The sequence below is a fragment of the Ursus americanus genome, chromosome 4, assembly GCF_024610735.1.
Source record: "Ursus americanus isolate L20-20 chromosome 4, mUrsAme1.1.p, whole genome shotgun sequence".
Lineage (NCBI taxonomy): Eukaryota > Metazoa > Chordata > Mammalia > Carnivora > Ursidae > Ursus > Ursus americanus.
In genome coordinates, this window is record NC_142130.1 from 67,459,263 (window position 1) to 67,474,845 (window position 15,583).

The following is a 15,583-nucleotide window of genomic DNA, read 5'->3' on the forward strand; positions in this document are numbered from 1 at the left end:
ACAACAAACCACATAATATTAAAAAGAGAAAAGTCAAACAACAACAACAAACCACATAATATTAAAAAGAGAAAAGTCAAACAACAACAACAAACCACATAATATTAAAAAGAAAAAACAAAACAACAAACCACATAATATTAAAAAGAGAAAAGTCAAACAACAACAACAAACCACATAATATTAAAAAGAAAAAACAAAACAAAGCAGAAGAGTCAAAATTGGGGTGGCAAAAACCAGGCAAAATTTTTAAGTAAATGGTCAAGTTAAACCTCATTGACAAGAAAACATGAGCAAAGACTTGGAGGAGGTGCTGGAGTCCACAGGGTTATTCTTAGGAAGCCCATTCGAGGCAGGAAAAAAGAGCCATCTCACATCCCTAGGGCTGGAACATGTCTTTGATGCTAGGGAACATAGCAAGGAAACTGTTATGGCTGAAGATGAGTATCTGGTTAGGAATGTAATACAGCATAAAGATAGTTGGCATCTACCTTGCTTGAAGGTTGATTCAAAGAAACAGAGCAGTGTAACCTAATTTCTGTTCTAAAATCATCACTGTGAGGACTGGTTTGAACATATACCATAGGAGGAAAATGTTAGAATCACTGAAACTATTTATCCAGGTCAGAGATAATGGTGGCTCAGATGAAAATGTGTAACAGTGGAGGTAGTGAGAAATAATCTGTATAAAAATAAATTTGGGGGTCACTGAATATCTATGGCATTGGAATTCATGATAGTGGGTAAGATCAATAAGGGTGGGAGTGCAAATAGGAAAAAGGGCCTAAGACTTAGCTCCATGGAACTGAAGACCCAAGCCTGAGATAGTGAAGAAGAGGCAGTATCAACAACATGAGTTGAAAAGCAGTGATGAGTCAAGTAGGAGGATATCGAGTAGAGGGGTATCATCTTGGAAGCCAAGTAGAAGGAGTGTATCAAGTAGGAGACTGATTAATTCTGAATTAATTCTGAGTACCTGAAGAAGTATAAAGAATAACATGATTAAAGGAGCAAATTTTAAGGAATTGAGAAGTTAAAATATGGAGAGTGATATCTATTTATTTAAATAAACAAGAAATAAGAGTGTTAGGAGCTTAAGTAATTGAGAAATGGTAGTAGGTTCACAAATGTTAACAACCAAGCCTGAGATAGTGAAGAAGAGGCAGTATCAACAACATGAGTTGAAAAGCAGTGATGAGTCAAGTAGGAGGATATCGAGTAGAGGGGTATCATCTTGGAAGCCAAGTAGAAGGAGTGTATCAAGTAGGAGACTGATTAATTCTGATTAATTCTGAGTACCTGAAGAAGTATAAAGAATAACATGATTAAAGGAGCAAATTTTAAGGAATTGAGAAGTTAAAATATGGAGAGTGATATCTATTTATTTAAATAAACAAGAAATAAGAGTGTTAGGAGCTTAAGTAATTGAGAAATGGTAGTAGGTTCACAAATGTTAGCAACTACGTGAGGAAGTTGATGGTATAAGACTGAAGCTGAGGGTTTATAGAAAGAAGACGGGGAGACTGAGTGAAACAGTGGTACAGAGACAGGGGGAGAAAAAACAAAATAAAACCTCCAAGACTCAAGAGAAGAGCAGAGAAAGCAGGGTCCTCAGAGAGAATCAGGTTTCTACTAGAGCAAGAAGGTGAAGGGAAGAGTAGGAATGAGCTTAGACCAAATGCATTCAATGCATTTATACAAACAAAAGAAAAGCTTTTTAAAAAGTATTTAGATAATCAGGAATCTCTTTCCTATTCCTTATAAGGAGAAACTTAAAATAAATGTAAGGTTCTTGAACAACTATAGACACATGTAATGATTTGAAATCATTTTTGCAGAATATTGTTATAAATCTACAAAATCTTAATTTTTGATCCAGTTACTTTTGCCTTTCCATGAATATTGCATTAGTCAGGCAACTTATGAAATATTAGTTCAGTTTTTAAGACTCTGTTTTAAGATGAAATTTGACAATAAGAATACTTCAGAGTCAGGCTAGTTCGGCTAGTTATAATCTATACCTTATATACATAAATGGTTGAAGTCTATTTTAGGTGGTTAAAGAAATGATAAAGCTATCATAATTGCCTTAAAATACTTAAAGAATAACCACGTAGAGATGGAGTTAACTTAGTCAATGTTTTTCAGGCAGGCCAGGAATAGGATCAATACATGGAAATTACAAGAAGGTAGTTCAGCAAAGTAGGGGATGCCTTAAGAGATAGTAAATAAAATCTTTATCATTTGAGGAATTTACTTAAGGTTTATTTATAAATGATGCAAAAAAGGAATTTCTGCATTTTGCATTTGTATTTGAATACATGATTCCTAAGATGGTTTTGAAATATTCAGACGATCAGTGAGAATTTGTCTAATATGCCTATATATTCAATTGATTTTTTTCTAGCTTCTTCTTTAAAAAAATAATTTGTTTCATGTCGAAAGCCAAATGTAATCTCAAACCCAGAGACAACACTAAAAATTTCTCCTCTTTATATTTCGCAGGTATTTTTAATATTTTTAATCTTTAATAATTATCGTGTTCAACTTTTGCAGTCAGAGAAAAAATATCAGTGGCCACAACCCATAAAAATGATGACATTTGACTGACATTGGCAAGAGGTTCATATCAAGACTTTCCTAACTCAGTATAGTGAAACTTGCCTTTGTAAAAAGGGAAATGCAGTAGTCCCCCCTTATCTGCCAGGGGAATACATTCCTGGATCCGCAGTGGATGACTGACATTGCAGGTAATTCCAAACCCTATATATACCATGTTTTTTTCTATACATACATCCCTATGATAAAGCTTAATTTAGAAGTAAAACATAGTAAGAGATTAACAATAACTAATAATAAAATAGAACAATTATAAGAATATATTGTAATACAAGTTATGTGAAATACCTTATTGTATTTTACTCACCTTTCTTCTTGCGATGATGTGAGATGATTAAATGCCTACATGATGAGAAGTGAGATGAATGGTGTAGGCATTGTGTCATGCATTAGGCCTTCTGACAATATGTCAGAAGGAGGATTATCTGCTTCTAGATGGCAGTTGACAGCAGGTAGCTGAAGCCATGAAAAGTGAAACCGCAGATAAAGGGGAACTACTGTAACTGTTTCTAAGAGGTATATTTATTTCTAGAGGAGTTTGCAGAGAACTGCTAGTTGATTTTATGGTCTTCTCAGATACTACATATAAGAAGTCCCAGCATAAAATCCTGAAAGCTAAATATAGACTTGATCTCTATTTTAGTAATTATAAATACGTTCTCTAGTAAGTGTGACTTGTCTTTTGTTGATGGCTATAGAAATGGATAAATATGCAAGAAACTTTTTATTTTTATATGAACTATTCATATGGAATGAGAAGTATATATGGCAGGCAAATAACACCAAAATCACTGTATATTGAAGAGGAGAAATTATCTTTTCTGTGTTTTGATCTTTCATAATTATTGTAATTTGGTAGCTACGTTCATTTAGTTCTTGTGTTTGATATTCCCATAGTTATTTGCTCTTTTCATTTTGTCTCTTCATTTTTCTTTTTAAGTGGAATAACATTTCATTTGGTTTCCATAAACTCTTTAATCTCTCCTGTGTAGTTCATTAACAAATATTTTATAAATCTTGTATTGTTTCCGTATGGTTCAGACAGTTCTTTACTTCATGACTCTTGTGGACATGCAAGTAAATTACAGTTCACAAACTATAATGTATTTCTTTTTACCTATTGCCTATTCATGTCAAACAACCTTTATCAATGAGCAGGTGAGGATCACTTGATTTACTAGATTTTCGCTATTTATTGTCTGATTTCACCACATGAAAATCATACACAGGTGAAACTTCATGAAACGCATGAAATGCATATGTTTCAAATGCATAAACTTATGCACTTTGTAGTAACTTAAAGTATATTATTAACTATTAGACTAATCTTCTCTGAGAAAAAAAAAAATCACCAGATTGCTGAATCCTCACCTAAATACCCATAGCTACCTCAAGTCCACCACAAATATGTAGAGAGTATGTGTTAAACAATTTTCAACTTTTTATTATTAGGATTTTATATTCAAAATGTATTTAGTTTCCAACTCACTCATTGTGCTCTATCTTGAGTACATAATATAATAACTCATATACAATAGGAAATCAATAATTTATCATTTTTTTAATGAAGAAAAAAGTGAATGACTGTAGTTGAGTCTTTAATGTGAGTCGAATAGCTGGATCAGTGGAAGCTCTAACTGCCCTGTATCCCACCCAATTCTGATTAGGTATCCTGAGGACTAGACTGCTTCTTCTCAGGGGGGCTATTTTACCATACCAGCTCTATAAGAGAGACTAATCAAAAGAACCTAGAATGGATTATTCCATTTAAAAACTCTTCCATTAAAGACCTATAGCCAGAATCAACAGTGAGTCTCAATTATGGAAACCAGTGATAACTCCATTTTCTGGGGGATATACTAGGTTAGAGGTAGACCTGAACCCAACAAGACATTAGAATGTGTTGCTATCACCATGATAACATTTTAACTGGCCTCTCTAGGTCACAGAAAATGTTTTCTTTTTTTATCCATCCTTAGCGCCAAGCACAGTTCCAAGAAGAGTTTATGGGACATAATAGAAACTTCACAGGTGTTAAATGTCCCAGAACAGTAATAACCCTGTATGTCATCCATTCTCAGATGCAAAATACTTCACATGTTATCATCTTCAAAATTGAATTGCAGCTTACAATCAACAGCATTGTATATTTGCTATTGTATATTGCTATTCCAGATGGCAGTCATGACTTAGTTGTCATTGTCAATGCAGGCATCAGTTTGGTCGTAACAGTTCATATTGTAACCATTTCTAGTGACTTATATGCATTGTTGGCATTTCACATGTTGAGCATAATTTCCATTTAAGTATTATTCAAAAAACCATTTAAAAATGAAAAAAAAAAGACGATTCACTGATTTGGTATTGAAACAAAAAAGTTATTGAGAATGCACATAGTCATGGAACAGAAAGGGTATACATAATATGAATGAAACAAGACAACTATAAAGTGGTTTATGAGACCTAAAAGAGGAAGATACAAAAAGTTGAAACTATGTATATTTTGTTATTGAAATGAAATCGATGGCATAAGAAATTTCAAGCCTTTCAGAAGAGAGAGAGAGAAGACCTTTCAAAGCAAATAGAAGCTAATGAGACTAAAACATGTCATATTGGACTGTTTTAAAATATTAGTGTCCTTGTTCATTTGTACTTGTTTTAGTGGGATATAACATTGTGTCTTACAAACTACTGGCTTAGATCCAGTGAAATTGAATTTAAAATTTAGTTAAAATTTATTGAGCATTTAGTCTATGCTAAACAATTTCTGACATTATTTCAGGAAAGATTTAAAGGCTGTAAACATTATATTTTAATCTTCATACCATAAGTCAAAATAAGCCCTACTCTACCCACTTTAAATTTATGTAGGAAAGGATTCCATGAACAAATTATATAAAAAGTATATACAAGAACCAGGGATCAAATGTAGGCCTTTTTGGCTCATGAACTCATGTTATTTCTACCATATTCTATTACCTACTTGAAAAAAAAAAAAGCATACAGTACTTTTGTTTCAATTTAACTTAATGGCAATATATTACATATTAGGGGCGCCTGGGTGGCTCAGTCCTTAAGCATTTGCCTTCTGCTCGGGTCATGATCCTGGGGTCCTGGAATGGAGTTTCTCGTTAGGCTCCCTGCTCAGCAGGGAGTCTGCTTCTCCTTCTCCCTCTGATGGTCCTCCTGCTTGTGCTCTCTCTCTGTCAAAGAAATAAATGTAAAAAATATATATCTTACATATATTCCAGTGGTCAAAGTGTAATATTGAATTTAGTTAAAGAATTTAAATTTTACTTTTTAAGTTACAGAAATACAAAAACATAGTCACATGCACATATTCCTACACTTTCATATACACACAAGCATTCAACATTTTTCAAAATAAAACATCATTTACTACTTCATATCATTGTTTTGAGTTTTTGCATTCCTTCAGTGTTTTGGTTATGCAAGAACCACTATTGCTAATTTCTTTAATCAATTTAGTAAATTTTAATAATTTCAAATTTTCCAAAAGACAAGTCCATGACTAAAGCGTTGCTGAAAATCTCCAAAATGATGTTCTCCTTTAATTATGTCAGAGGATTCTGGAAAAGACAGAGTGTCTTCTAAGGACAGTAAAGTGGAACTGATTTAGGTTTGGAAATAGAGTACTCATGTTAGATTAAATAAAAATGCCACTTAGATAACTAGGAGGTTTTGCAGATTCAGCTTTCCTATGAAAGAAACTGATTTTCATAAAATTTCACTTCCGATTAGACACCAATAGAAATCCCTGAGGGCTTCCATCTGAAGTGTGCACACAAATTCCACGAAAGCCCAATGCTTACAATGCTCTCAGTGCAATTATACTTCTTGTGTACAACCCACTTCTCTTTCATTGAGAGTGATGACATCACTTGGTCGAAGTGTGTTGTGGAAAAGCCCATTTAAGGCCAAGAAATATAGCTTAGCAGTGGTCCTTCAATATGGAATTTCTGGTATTAAAATTAAAGCATTCTTATCCCCATATAAATGGCATTAAATATATACTTTGTTGCATTCTAATTTTATGATGCCATGGTTCCCAAATATACAGGTTTTATTTTGCATACTAGTTCAGGATTTTAGATTAATTAAACTTTGTGGAAGAAAGAACTTTTTTCTTAAGCCATAGACATGAAAGAAGTGATTAGGTATGTGCAGACTGCAATTTGTTCTAATGGTTTATCTTTGTTTCTAACCATTTTTGCTTGTGTATATTTCCACCTGTTAAATTACTCTGTAATTTACTGTTTCCTGCTATTTGACAAGAAAACATTACAATCACAATAAAAAGTAATTTAAGGCTATTACCAATCAATGAAATATATCCCAGTCTAAAATGAGATTGAAATAATTTATGGGAATTTTACAGTCAAATTAGAATGGAGATTATTCCACAGGGGGGAATCAACTTCTGCAAAACTGCAAGCATCATATATTTCCTAATAAGTTCTCACAGCTGAAAACGTGTCATTATTGGGAGGCAGCATAGGAAATTCAGTGCAATCAAAAGAATCTTACAAATAAATGTTGGCAAAAAAGGGATATTTGTGGACCCATAACTCAATAATGGATTTGAAGTTAATGCAAAATGAAGTTAATGCTACATTAAACCCTAGGAGGCACTTTGAGTTTAGTATTGGTGGGTAACTTGCCACACATATTGTTTGTTGACTGACTTATTATATTCTTAACCCTAGGAAAACTTCCTAATAGTAGTTAGCAATTTAGCAATGGTACCACCTCTTCCCATTGCCTTCCAACACTCGAAACTGAAATGTCCTAGAAAGGAAGCATTTTGTTTCACTGTTGAAAAGCAATTACATTCATTTCCTCTTTTCCTGGCAAAAGAAACCTCTGAGTTTGAAGGGTTTATGAACAATGACAAGATTTGAATGTATTTGCTCACTATTTTATGCTGAGAGTTCATGCAATTGAATTTTACTTATTTATAAATCAACTCACATTCATCAAAAAAAAAGTGACAAAGTTTGGAAAGGACAAGAATTTCAACAAAATAAATACTAAGAAACTATTGATAATGCATGATTGGGAAATGGGCAAATCTATTATACCATCCTTTTGTTTTGCTAATAAACATCAAACACTTCTTTATTCTCTACTCTCTCCTTTCCTTTTCCCACTGCTCACCTCCCAAGCTTTAACTGCCTGATGTTTTGTCAGTTATCCTATTGAGAGTAAAGAGTTGAATTCCCCAAATAAGTTAGGTAAGTGGAAACCAAACTGTTGTGGGTGTGACAACTAGGTTAATCATTCCTTCAGTGTGGATTTGCTTAATTCACTAATTTGTTCAACTTACAACTCGAATATTTCTACTTTCCATGAGGTCTATTAAAACAAGAAATGAGCTTGAGAGAAGTAGGAGAGTGATGTGGAGAACAGTATCTCATGACAAAAGGAGTCATAGAGCTTTTATGAGAATATAAATTGCATCAAATATGAAAAAAGTATGTTAAGCAATTGTTGTTAAGGTAATCTTAACTCCCTTCAGGAAGTATTTTGACTTAATTATCTTTAACTTTTAAAGAAATAAAACAAATTATTTCTGCCCCCCAAAATCACAATTAGAATTAAATTTAAATGTATATGAGGATGCTGCTTTACATTCCTATAAGTCATCCAGGATGCTTATCTCATTTAAATTTTGGAAATTTCCAGTAATCCCCTGGGATAAGTGAACATTAATTTATTCATTCTTTAAATGAGAAGACATTTATTGTATTGCTCAAGTGTAGTAGCCAAAAAGACAAATGTGGTCTCAGCTTTCAAAGAAATGACAAAGGATGAGAATTCAATGATGCAACAAGCTTCAGAATGTAAGAGATCTGTTGCATGTTTTCTAAAGGCATGATCTGTACACTCATTTGCTTGACATTTGAACAAACCTAAATATGGCAGACTATACCTTTGTGTCTTCTAATTTGTACACTAGCAGCTAAATTGTTGAGTAATGCCCTTGAATAATCACATGGACATAGGCTGTTAGAAAAGATTAGATTTGTCATCAGTTTTTTTTTGCATCTCAGCAGAGTTATTTGTGCAATTATTAGAAGATGAGGATTGCCCTAGTGAATGTAGCTTGAAGCCACTTTCAATTTGCCACAGGATTGGCAAATAGAGCCCCACCTAAATGACTCCAAAGTGCTCCCTAACACCTCGATCGTGAAGAAAATTAATGAAGCTCACAGGTTCAGAACTGCTGAGGGAGACAGAATTTAACTACAGACTCTATGACCATAAATGAAGGCTGCCATCTTCCTTTCTTATGAAATATCAAACTTCAAATTACTTTCTTATGTATGTATTACCACTATAAATGAGCAAAATTTCAAGTCACATAATACTTTCACAGTCTTTGTTTTGTTAGCTTTTAGTAGAATAATTTACAGTAGACTTTAAATATATAAGAAAAGAAGGAAAAATTATTCTGTTATACATTTTGACCATTGTTGGCACTCTTTAATCATTTCTGTAGATATAGATTTCTATCCAACAAAATTTCACTCAACCTAAAAATACCTTCGTTTAGTATTTTTTTTTAGTGTATTCTTTTTTCTCTGGCAAAATTTTCTCTCAAATTTTAAGTGAAAATTTAAAAAATCATTTTGGAAAGATATTTTTGCTAGATATAGAATTATAGGATAACAGTTCCATTTTCTTCTGGCCTCAGTGGGAAATTAACTGTCATTCTTATTATTTCCTCATAGGCAATGTATCTTGTTATTTGGCATTTTTAGGATTTCCTCTTTATTATTGATTTTTAGCATACCTTAGGTCTGGTTTTCCTTATATTCACTCTGCTTAGAATTTGCTGAGATTCTTGGATCTCAGGATTCTTGGATTCCAAATATAATTTGGAAGATTTTCAGCCAATACCTCTGAATTTTTTCAGCCCTATTTTATTTCTCCCTTCCTCTGGGATTCTAATTACATATATGTTGGCTTACTTTATATCCACGGATTACTGATGCTTTGTCCATTTTTTCTATCCTTTTGGTTTGGATAATTTACATTGACTTATTTCCAAATTCACTAATATTTTCTCCTGTTGTTACCGATACTGTTAATCCCATTTAATTAATATTTAATTTCAAATTGTATTTTTTAGTTTTAGGATTTTCACTTGGTTTATTTTAAGATATTTTATATCTCTCAAATTTTCCCAATTCCTTCCTCAATATGTTTTACATTGTTTCCTATAGATTCTTTAATATATTTGTAATTTCTTTAAAGTTTGTGTCTGCTAATTCTACCATTTGGATTATCCATTAGACTGTTTCTACTGGTTTTTCCCTTCCATTTACTATAGGTTTTTTTTTTTTTTTTCCCTGTTGATATGTGTGTGTGTGTGTGTGTGTGTATTTTACTTATTTATTATTTATTATATATAAATATATATATTAATTTCTAGTAACTTTTCATTGTATATTGGCATTGTGGATGATATATGTGATCTGGATTCTACTAACTTTCTCTATGGACTGTTGTGTTGCAATAAATTACTTAGCAGAAAACCTTGACCTTGTAGAAGCTTGGTTTTAATTTTTGGGGAGAGTAGATTTCAATTTTGCCCATATTTCTAGGATGAAAACCTTAGTCTTAGGATATATATGGTTCTTACTCCTAAAATGTGGCATATCCAGTGCCATACATTTAAGAATGATTAAGGCAGGTATTTACCTCTAACTTCTCAAGAACTGAACTCTAAATCTGGGTTTCCAATGTTAAACAACTGCTTAAATCAGGTTTTAAACTCTCTCTCTGTTCTTTTTCCCTAGAAGGGGATTCTCACAGTACCTCTATGCAGTTCAAAATGAGGGACCTGTGCACACAGATTTGGAAGGGCAGCTCTTTGGTTTCCTCTCTGGGAATTCCCTCCTTTTTCTTTTCTAACTGTTCTGATAGCCTGAAATTTGACTTCTGATTCCCCACATAAGTAAGACTGCTTCTTTCTATTAAATTTAATTTTAATATGCCTCAAGCTAAATAGTTTCCATGAGGTAAAAACCAAATGAATGTATTGACATCATCCAAGGTGTGGATTTTTGTTTTTTGGTTTTTGTTTTTTAATTAAGGGTTGAAGTTTCCCTAGTTTCTGTCTGCTTTTGGCTGCTGTCAGCTACCTTTAGTATTGAATTCTTTTTTTTTTCTTACTTTAAAGACATTGCTTTGTTTATATCAAGCATAATCTATCAAAGTGCTTAAGGTTTAGAAAACAGAAGATTTGGATTTGCCACCTTCAGTCATGACATTTCTGAGTATAGTATTGAATTCTTAATTTATCTTCTTTCTCCCCTACTTCTGGAACCTTACATGAACTGTTCTGCATTTCCCATTTCTTTATCCTTCAGTATAAAATTCCAGGTAGCTTATTCAGAAATATCTTTCAATTCAGTAGATCTCATTTGGGTTTATCTAAAAATGTGTCTGTTTATTTTTAAAGTTTCTTGTCTTTACTGATAGTTTTACCTTTATTTTATTTTTAAGTCTTTTACACATAATTATATATTCTGAGTTTAGTAATTCAGGTATCTAAAATGTTTGTATATCTCATTCTGCTCTCATTCAATTTTTCTGGATCCTCATGATGATATATGGTATGTGCTTTTAAAAAAATATTATACTATTTTCCATTTATTTAATTAGTTGTATGGTAAAGTATTTTTATTTCCAGTATAATTAACGTACAGTATTATATTAGTTTCAGGTGTATAGTTCACAATTCGATACATTATTCAGTGCTCATCAAAATATGTGTACTCTTAATCCCCTTCACCTATTTCACCCCTCCCCCACTCACCTCACCAAACCACTAGTTTGTTCTCTGTCTTTAAGAGTTTGTTACTTTTTGTTCATCTCTTGTTTTCTGTTTGTTTCTTAAATTCCACATCTGAATGAAATCATATGGTATTTGTCTTTTTCTGACTTATTTCACTTAGCATTATACCTATACCGTCTACATTCATATTGTTGCAAATAGCAAGATTTCATTCCTTTTTTTATGGTTGAGTAGTATTCCATTTTGTGTGTGTGTGTGTGTGTGTGTGTGTGTGTGTGTGTGTGTACCACATCTTCTTTATCCATTCATCTAACAGTGAATACTTGGGTTGTTTCCATAATTTGGCTATTGTAAAAATGCTACAATAAACATGAGGGTGCATCTATCTTTCCAAATTAGTGTTTTCATTTTCTTTGGGTAAATACCCAGTAGTGTAATTACTGGATCATATGGTAGTTTTAGTTTTAGTTTTTTGAGGAGCTCCCATACTGTTTTCCACAGTGGCTGTACCAGTTTGCATTCCCACCAGTAGTACATGAGGGTTCCTTCCCCCCACATCCTTGCCAACACTCGTTGTTTCTTGTGTTTTTTTATTTTAGCCATTTTGACAGGTGTTACTGTATGTGTTTTTGATTTTCAACTCCGAACTCATGATTCTTGAAATAATTTTGGTGGAAATATACTAAGGCCATGGTCGAAGAAAGAGTATGCATTTATTTGTAGCTTGGATTTTTAAAGAACACCTGGACACTGTGAGTTTATGTTTACAAATTGTCAGTGGAGGGTGTTTCTTGTGGTTTTGTTTTGTTTTGATTTTTTCTTCTTAGCCAAGTTTCAAGGTAAAAAAATTTGTAATATCTAATAAATGTGTTTGATCTCCAGATATTCCCAACTTTTCCCTGGATCATAGATATTTTATTTTTATCTAGCCTATTTAGATTTTTTTTTTTGTCTGTAGAGTTTTTTAGAATACATAGTCAGTTATTGCTATTGGCAAGAAAATTTTTCCATAATTTGTTATTAATTCCATAACTTGAAATTCTTCATTCTATGTTCCATGTAAGTCAACAAAGAAAAAGGCAAAAATATTTCCAAATAGTAGAGATTCTAGAGCCCAGTATTAATACCATTTTACAGCTCCATACAGATTTTATTCTTAAGATTTTTGAAACATCCGCAAGTTCAGGGAGTGGAAGAGTAAGTAAAGAGGTAAAGTGTTCATCCTCCCTAAATAGAATATATTTTGTGTACTGGCTGATTAGTACCAGTGCTTAAAGAGTAATATAGAGTAGGACTGTAAAGTTTGAGATTACTATCTAAGATAATGCTAATTAGTTGCCAAATCTCTAAAATTTAAAAATTAGGTGAAATTCTAATGTTGGTAGATGGCTGCACTATAAATAGGTCCATTAACATAGAAAATAAAAGATCTCAAAGCATAGTGACCTGTGTGATAATGTCAGTAGTATGAAGTGTTTCATTAGTGTGCAGTTAGAATTCCAAAAGGATTGGTTAGAATGTGTGTGTGTGTGTATGCCTGTGTGTAGAAATGAGTCAAGAAATTCTCCGATTTGAGGTAAAATGACCCTATAGATACCCAGGAAGTTCAGTAAACTGCAAGCATGAGAAATACCTGGAAACCCATGAATAAGTTCGTCATAGTAAAAATACAAGAAACAAATTAAAGCACAAGTCTTAAAAGAATCAAGAATGAATATAAATAATATGTACAATAGAAGTATGTTTCCACAGAAATCTTGCATATCAGAAGATAATGGAATGACATCTTTAAAGAGCTAAGGGCAAAATGGCCAACCCAGAATTCTGTTTCCTTTAAGAATTGTTTTTTATAAATACAGGTGAAATCAAGACAGTTTTATCTGAAATAAAACTGACATAATTTGTCACCAGTGCACTCACATTCCAAGAAGTAAAAGATAAATTTCTTCATACCGAAGGGAAATAGTAGCAGTTTGGAAGTCAGATCGACAGGAAGTAATTAAGAGTTTCAGAAACGGTAAAAACGTTAAAAAAAATATGAGTTTTTCCCCTCTATTAAAAAGAATTGCTTATTTGATGATTAAATAATACGTACTCCATTGTTTATAATATACATAAAAGTAAAATATATAACAACAATAGTTCTAAGGAGTGGAAGGAATTAAATAGACATATACTATTGTGGGCTTCTTCAAAACTAAAGTTTTATAATATTGTTGGAAGTCATGCTGGAGAAGTTAAAACTGCAAGCCATAATCTATAAAACACTAAATAAATCAAACAAGGAGTTATAGCAAAAAAAAAAGAAAAGCCTTATAGGTGAAACAAAATGAAATACTAAAAATTGCTGAATTAAGGGTGCCTGGGTGTCTTGGTTGGGCATTCGACTCTTGATTTCGGCTCAGGTCATGATCTCAGGGTTGTGAGATGGAGCCCTGTGTGGAGCTCTGTGCTGAGCACGGGGTTTTTTGGGTTTCTCTCTGCCTTTCCTTTTGCCTCTCCCCCCCACCTTTTCTAAAAATAAATAAATAAATCTTAAAAAAATAAAAAAATGCTTAATTAATCTGGAATGATGCAGGAAAGATGGAACAAGAGAACAAAAACAGATGGGATAAATAATAACAAATAGCAAGATGGTTGGCTTAAACCTAACTATCTTAATATAATAGAAAAATGTAAATTGACTAAGCATTTCAAATAAAAACTAAGATTGTATGTTTGGGTAAAAAAGCAAGGCTCATCTGTGTGCTTAGTACAAGAGAAAGACTTCAGTATGTAAAATGAAAATGATATAAATATCTCATGCAAACAGTGTTCATAATAATATTTTTATGTAAATATCAGATAAAGTAGATTCCAAGAAAAAGAGTATTACCAGGGAAAAAGGAATGACATTTCACAATGATAATAGGGTCAATTTATCATGAAAAGGTAATGATCCTTAATGTTTATCTACCAATAACAGAGCTTCAATGTACATTAAAAAAGTTTGACAGAACTGATGAAACAAAAACACAAGTAAATTTAAAATTTAAACATTCTTTTCACAGTAATTAGAATGAGAAGACAAAGTTCAATAAGAATATAAAAGTTCTGACAACATTATCAACCATTGACCTAATTGACCGTAATACATACACCTTTAAAGCACTATACTCAAGTTGTGCAAAATATACTTTGTTTTATTAATGTACATGGAAAACCAGATAGAGATTGACTTTATGGAAGACCCTTTAATAAGTGTAAATACATTTCAAAGGAATTAAGTCATACAGAATGTATTCTATGACTATAACTGAATTAAATTAGAAATCAGTACAAAAGGTATCTAGAGTATCCCAAATATATAAGAATAAAGTCAAAGAATTCTAAATAATACATAGATCAGTAATAAGGTAAATTTAAAAAGAATCCAAGTGGAATGATAATGAAAACACAACATAGCAAAAAATTATAGGATATCTAGCTGTGTATTTATTAATCTAAAACAGTGTTAAGAAAAAAATGTCTATTTTAGATTTAAATCTTATAAGTTAAAATGCTTATGCAAGAAAATAAGGATCTAAAATTCCACTTAAGATGCTAGAAAAAGAGCAAACTAAACTCAAAATAAGTTATGAGGAAGGAAACAATAAAATATGAGTGGAAACCAAGAAACTGTGCAAATAATATACAAAAATCATAAAGCCAAATTTTGGTTCTTTGAAAGATTAATGAAATTGATCAATCTGTAGTAAGGCTGATTAAAAAGAGAGAAAGGCCAGAGCAAGAAAATAAGAAGCAGTTCACAATGACCCCCTTTTCTAGGGCAGATTGTCTAGCTCTTGCATCCAGGGAAGAATCTTCACTTTAAATTCATGAATTAATTCATTTCTAGAGCTGATCTTTTAATTATTAAGACTGTGGTCATGCTTTAAGTTGACACTAGAATTTTGAGTTACTGAAAAGTACTAGTGAAGATGTCAGGAATTTTCCCAAGTTCTCATCTAGAGTACAGGGTAAGTAAATACTTCATGAGCAGGTTGAATGAGACAATGGGGAACTCAAAGTTGATTATTGTATGTTGTATCTGATGAGTCCTGCAAATACTGGCCTTAGAACATAGCTTCAAATAATAGCATTTTTCAGAGTAAAGAT